Here is a 7,327-nt window from a genome sequence, read left to right on the forward strand (position 1 = left end):
AATATTTAGGAGGCTAGGAGAGGGTGCTCCCTCTCCCTTCCAATTGGCGCACCTGTGACATCATCGCGAGGGCCCGATGGTCGTCATGGCAACCCAAGGTGGTCATGGCGACCTCCAGGTCTGCCAGCAACGGTGGCCTGCTTAGACCATGCAAGGAGCAAGGTCTAAGAAGCTTCTGTCAGTGCAGCACTGACATACAGACAGGTATGGTGCACTGCAATGCATCATTATACATGCGATCAGAGTAAGTGAAAGTATGAGGGTCAGTCAATAAGTAATGCCTCCTATTTTTTTTCTCCTTTTAATTGGCAAGAATTCAAATGCAATTACATAGGTTGAAAACCACAACATTAACGATTAATTTGTCACTTTTCAATATAATCTCCATCCATTTCCACAGTCTTGGTCCACTGTTTAACAAGGGCATGTATTCCAGCATGGTAAAAAGCATTCTTGGGACCCACCGTGCACAAACTTTTCTGTATCCCAGTTGTCCAATAATTTTCATCACACTGCCTTTACTGAAGCAGATAATGCCACACAATTCATCTGCAGTCACCCGTCGGTCACCACGAATGATGTCATCGACTCGCTGAATGTTGCTTGGAGTCACTGCGGTTACTGGCCTGCCACTCCGCATTTTGTCAGCCAACGGTGATGGCCCTTCAGCTGTGTTACAGCGACGAACCCATCGTCTAACAGTACTGACATCCACTGTTGCATCACCGTACACATTTTTCAGTCTCTCATGAATTCGAATGGGCGTTTCACCTTCTGCATGCAAGAATTCAATCACAGAACGTTGTCTAATACGAACATCAATGTCAGCCATTTTGCAAACTGATACAGTCCTGCCACCTGTTGGTGCAGGAAGTTGCAATTGCTGTGGATTGGAGAAGAAGATTTGAGGAATTGTGCCAAATTCGAATATTTAACATAACTACCTTATTTAAGTAGAAAAAAAATAGGAGGGATTACTTATTGACTGACCCTCGTATTTTAAAAAAACAACAAAATAATAAAAAATGAATAAATTAATAAAATATTATACCCATAAATATGTATGTGTATGCAAAAAAAAGTACACATATTTGATAACGCCACAACCAGAATGACCTGTTATATAAAACTGTTACACAAATAAAAATGGTATCGCTGAAAACGTCATCCTGTCCATACAGCTCTATCAGAGGAGAAATAAAAAAGCTATAGCTTTCAGAATACAGCAATGCAAAAACAATTATTTTTTCCATAAAATAGTTTTTATTGTATAAAAGCGGCAAAACAAAAAAAATGTATACAAATATGGTATCGCTATAATCGTACTTATCCTAAGAATACAGCTGCCTTATCGCTTTTACCACATGAGGAACAGCATAAGAAAACGCCTGAAAAAACTATTCTTGAATTGCTGGTGTTTGTTTATTCTGCCTCCCCAAAATTGGAATAGAAATCGTCAACTCATCCCGCAAATAACAAGCCCTTACATGATTTTGACAGCAGAAATATTTAAAATATTATATTCATTTGCAGAGCAGATTTGGATCTGCTATGACCCAGCAGCTCTGCTATGCCTGCAAAGATCCAGAGATCATGTAATTGCTAACGTCCTACAAAAGCATTGGCAGTACTGATGCTTCTGTTCACAGTATAGTGCTTTACTGAGTGCTATATAGCTGGCAAAATAGAAGACAGAATCGTTACTAAACCACTTCTGTCTTCTCCCCCAGAAATCCCGGATGTTATTGACAGTTGGGGATTGGACCTGTTCCTACTAGAGTAAAGGAGCAGGAGTTAAAACCCTGCTCCATAAATTTACAATGTAGGTGTGTTAAAGCCCAGAACCAAGCATTGTAAATTTATGATGCTTAGTCATTATCTAGTGAAAATAATGTTGGGAGTCAGGGCAATTCTGATATTGTATTTGTTATTACCTCATTAGGCAAATAGGTATAATAAAGGACTACTGTATCTGAGCACTTAATGTCTTATTTTAAAGTTTTTTCCTGCTCCAGTTGAGACAATGTATAGTCAGTTTAATCTCTTGGTGGAGGATCAATGAAGTTAAGTGTTAGATCATGTGGTCCTTGAAAGCTTGATATAAAGGGAGATCTGGTAATCTCCTATTTGATGGTTACAGTCCATTATTAAAATTATTCAAAAGGTATTAGCCGCAGTTTTCTCTGGAATATGGGAAGAGTTTGGCATAAATTCCACCATAATGTGATCAACCAATACCCGATGAAAATCAAAGACCCAACACATGCCAATCCATGTGAGACTTGAGTCAGGTGGACTTTTTGACTTATGTGTTATACACTTTAAATTCAGTGGCAAACCGCGAATGGTGGCAGAGCACGCGGCTGTTAGGGAGCCCATGAGCCAGGCCCCATAGCAGCCGTCATCACAGGTTCAACTGTATGAGCATCCTGGATGCTGATACAGTTGAAAGCGATAATGGAAGAGGGAATGTCAGCTGACGCTCCCTCTCCCATCATTCTTCCTCGGCATCTCAGCGCAGCAGTCACGATGACATCACTACATGGTGCCCGCTGTTCTGAGATGTGCGGGTGCTTCAGAGTGCTTGCTACAGAGACCAGAGCAGCAGGGGAACGAGGAGAACAAGTGAGTATTGTATTTTTTTTTTTAAATCATTGAGTAAATTGTGGTGGCCATATACTGTAAAGAGGACTATCAGGAGTGCATTATACTGTATGGAGGACTATGGGGAGTGCATTATACTATATGGAGGACTATAGGGAGCGCATTATACTGTATGAAGGACTATGGGGTGCATTATAATATATGGAGGACTATTGGGAGCGCATTATACTGTATGGAGGACTATGGGGTACATTATACTATAGGGAGGACTATGGGGAGCGCATTATACTGTATGGAAAACTATGGGGTGCATTATGCTATATGGCGGATTATGGGGAGTGTATTATGCTGTATGGACTATGGGGAGTGGATTATGCTGTATGGAGGGCTATAGGGAGTGCATCATACTATATGGAGGACTATGGGGAGCGCATTATACTGTATGGAGGACTATGGGAAGCGCATTATACTGTTTAGAGGACTATGTAGAGTGAATTATAGTATATGGAGGACTATGGATGGTGCATTATACTGTATGGAGGACTATGGGGTGCAGTATACTATATGGAGGAATATGGGGTGCAGAATACAATATGGAGGACTATGGGGCTCATTATACTATATGGAAGGCTATGTGTGAGCTATTATAATATTTAGAGGTCTATGTGGGGGCCATTATAATATTTGGAGGGCTATGTGGGGGGCATTATAATATTTGGTGGACTATGTGGGAACCTTTATACTTTATGGAGTGCTATGTGGGGGGCATTATACTGTACGCAAGCAATTATACAGTGTGAAGGTTTGTGTGGAGTCCATCATACTGTATAGAGGGCTGTGTGGGGGCCATTATACTGTTTGGAGGGCTAGTGTGGGCCATTATACAGTGCGGTGAGGTGTGGAAGGAATTATATAGGGTATGTAGGCCCATTATACAGTACTGCATGGAGGGCTGTGTGGGGTTCACAGTTGGGGGATTATATTGTATTGGCGTCACCATACTTTGCCAGGGAAGCTGAGGTGAGGTACAGTATGATGGCGTGTGGAGGGTACTGTGGAGAAATTCACTGTGGGGATATCATACAGTGTTTGGGGGCACTTTTGTTAGCATCATACTTTATGGATGCAATGAAAGGAGAATCTAGGGCTTCAGTAGGAGGAAAATTACTTTGTAAATGCTACAAAGTTGTGAGATATGCTGTTCTGTGACCACACCGAATATTTTTTATGTGTTGGGGGGGAGTGGCCTATTAGAACTTCTGCTATGGGACCCCATGATTTCTGGGTACGTCCCTGTTTAAATTGATACCTGTCTGAATATATTAAAACCCCTGAATGCCATAGTCATTATTATATCTGGTTATTGATTGTTTTATTGAACAGAAGAGGCAATTAATGCATTAACAACAAGAAGAGTGTATTGTTCAGTCGGTGGCAGCCATGTGCGGATTACCATTTACTGCCAGAGTTGAGATAGCTCAGATGTTCTTTAGTTCTTTATTGTTGATGCACCAGAAACTCTTATTAAGACTGCCATTTAGATTATGGAAAGTTCCATTTTATAGGCAGTGAACAGCCTCAATGAAATCTTCAGATACTACAAAAGGATACCAAGATACTTGGCGGACATGATGGGAAGAGGAAGGACTGAGCTAATTGCTCACTGCTTAGTGAATTTATAAAATGCTAACGAGGAAAATATATATCTTTGTACTGTGTTAGCCAGTAGAAAACACCTTCAATGTATATTTGAAGATAGCAGAACAGAGGGTATGGCAACATTAAATCAAATAGCTGGCATCTTTGGAAACTAGCTGATCATGCCACAAATAGTATGTTCAAATATCCATAAAAGGATTGTCTCATGAATGTGGATACTGGTCATTTTTTCCTTAAGTAAAGGCCACCAAGAGAAGGGTGCTGTAACGGGTCCGGGAGGCGGAACCTCTGAGCTATTATACAAGGGGGCGGCCCTTGTAAGGGAGCGGGTGGCAGTCTCTGGGTGAACGGACAGGGAGTTACGGCAAGTGATCAGGGCAGTCTCTGGGTAACGGGTAGGTACGACCTGTGATGGCAGAGCCTCCGGGTAGGCTAGCAGGCAGATGGTAGATGTGTGCTCCCAGGTGAGCAAGCGAGAGTCTCTGGAATAGCAGGTGGTCACGGCACGTGACGGCGGGACCTCCGGGCTGGCAAGTAGGCAGGTAACGGAGATGCGCTCCCAGGTGAGCGGGCAAGAGTCTCTGAGATAGCTGGTGGTCACAGCACGTGACAACGGAGCCTCCGGGCTGGCAAGCAGGCAGATAACGGAGAAGCGCTCCCAGGTGAGCGGGCAAGCTGGTCCATAGACAGACTGACCGGAGTAGTAAGGCAGACCGTCGGACCTCAGGCAAGCAGGCAGGTAACAAGTATTCAGGCAGGAATCAGGCAGGTAACTAGCAGGAAACTGGCAGGAAACTGGCAGGTAACTGGCAGGTAACTGGCAACGGGACCTGAGGGCTGAAGCACAGGTGAGACACAGGTGCAAACAACATTGCTTGGGCACCTCCATTTTGGAGGAGGTGCCTTATATATGATGAAGTCCTCCGGCCATTGGCCGGGGACTCCTTAGGACGGCGCGCGCGGTCCCTTTAAGAGGAGGGGAGCGCGCGCGCGCGCGCCCTAAGCACAGGGGCCGGGAAGGAGCGCGCGCTGAGAGCAGAGCGGGAGGAGGACGCCGGGAAGGAGCGCGCGCTGACAGCAGAGCGGGGAGAGGACGCCGGGCACGGAGCAGAGCGGTGAGGGGAGCAGCGTCCCTGCCTAGCAGAGGGCAGGGACGCCAGCGCTACAGTACCCCCCCCTTTAGGCCCCCCCTTTTTTAGGCCAGACAGAAATTTAGCTAGGATGAGAGGGGCATGGATGTTCTCCCGGGGCTCCCACGTTCTCTCCTCAGGACCAAACCCCTTCCAATCTACCAGAAAAAAGGTCTTTCCTCTTACCCTTTTGGTGGCAAGAATGTTCTCTACCTCAAACTCGTCCTCAGCAGAAACCGGAGCAGGAGGCGTACCTGTAGACTTGGAAAAAGAGTTAAGCACTACAGGTTTGAGGAGAGACACATGGAAGGAGTTAGGGATCCGTAAGTTGGCCGGGAGTTTCAATTTATAGGCCACCGGGTTGATCTGACTGATGACCTTCAGTGGGCCGATGAACCGAGGCCCTAACTTATAGGAAGGGATCTTGAGCCGGACATATTTGGACGAGAGCCAGACTTTATCCCCAGGGCGGAATTGAGGAGGGTCCAGACGTTTTTTGTCAGCGTGTCTTTTCATACGCTCGGATGACAGAAGGAGTGCGGACCGGGTACTCTCCCATATGGAGGAAAATTTGTTAACAAGAGATTCCGCAGCCGGATTGTCCGCCGAGGTGGAGACGGGAAACGGGATCCGAGGATGCTGACCGTAGACTACAAAAAACGGGGATTTGGAGGAAGACTCGCTCTCGTGATTGTTGTACGAGAATTCGGCCCATGGCAGGAGATCCACCCAGTCAGAATGGTGGGCATTAACGAAGTGCCGAAGGTAACTGGTCAGGTTCTGATTGATCCGCTCCACTTGACCATTAGACTGTGGGTGGTAAGCGGAGGAGAAGTCCAGGGTGACGTCCAGCAATTTACAAGTGGCTCTCCAGAAACGGGAAGTGAACTGTACCCCACGATCCGACACGATGTGACGGGGCAGGCCATGAAGACGGAAGATGTGGCGGATAAAGTCTTTAGCCAGCTCGGGTGCAGACGGAAGACCTGGCAGTGGAATGAAGTGAGCCATCTTGGAGAAGCGGTCAGCGACCACCCAAATGACCGTACAACCGGCAGAGACGGGTAGATCAGTAATGAAGTCCATCGCTATATGCTGCCAGGGGGCAGCAGGTACTGGCAGAGGTAGGAGGCGGCCGGCCGGCAGGTGTCTCGGAACTTTGTTGCGGGCGCAGGACACACAGGCAGAAACAAAGTCTATTACATCCTTGTGCAGGTTAGGCCACCAGTAGTGCCGGGTAATAAGCTGGAGGGTCTTTTTCTGACCGGCGTGGCCAGCTAGTTTAGACGAATGACCCCAGTGTAGGATCTTCTCCCGATCAGGTACTGGTACGAACGTCTTACCAGGAGGAAGACGATTTAGACTCACGGGAGCCACCTGCATTACTCTGGCGGGATCGATGATATGTTTCGGATCCTCCTCGAGATCAGACACCAGAAAGGACCGAGACAAGGCGTCCGCCTTGACGTTTTTGTCAGCCGGGCGAAAATGAAGGACAAAATCAAAACGAGCAAAAAACAAGGACCACCGGGCTTGGCGCGGGTTAAGTCTCTGGGCATGCTGGAGGTAAGCCAAGTTCTTGTGGTCAGTGTAAATTATTACCGGGTGAAGAGCCCCCTCGAGCAGGTAACGCCACTCCTCCAATGCCAGTTTGATGGCCAATAACTCTCGGTCTCCTATGGAATAGTTGCGCTCAGAGGAGGAGAAGAGTTTAGAGAAGAAGCCACAAGTTACCATCCTCCCGGAAGATGATTTTTGAGTAAGTACCGCTCCGGCTCCAGAGGAGGAGGCGTCAACTTCCAGGAAGAACTGTTTGTTGCCATCTGGGCGATGCAGCACCGGGGCGGAAGAGAAGGCCTGTTTAAGGGAAAGAAAGGCCTCCTCTGCTTCGGGTGGCCACTCTTTGGGATTAGTACCTTTACGGGTGAGCGCAG

The sequence above is a fragment of the Phyllobates terribilis genome, unplaced genomic scaffold (genome assembly GCF_046119375.1).
Source record: "Phyllobates terribilis strain yellow unplaced genomic scaffold, ASM4611937v1 Scaffold_1__5_contigs__length_1240528914, whole genome shotgun sequence".
NCBI lineage: Eukaryota > Metazoa > Chordata > Amphibia > Anura > Dendrobatidae > Phyllobates > Phyllobates terribilis.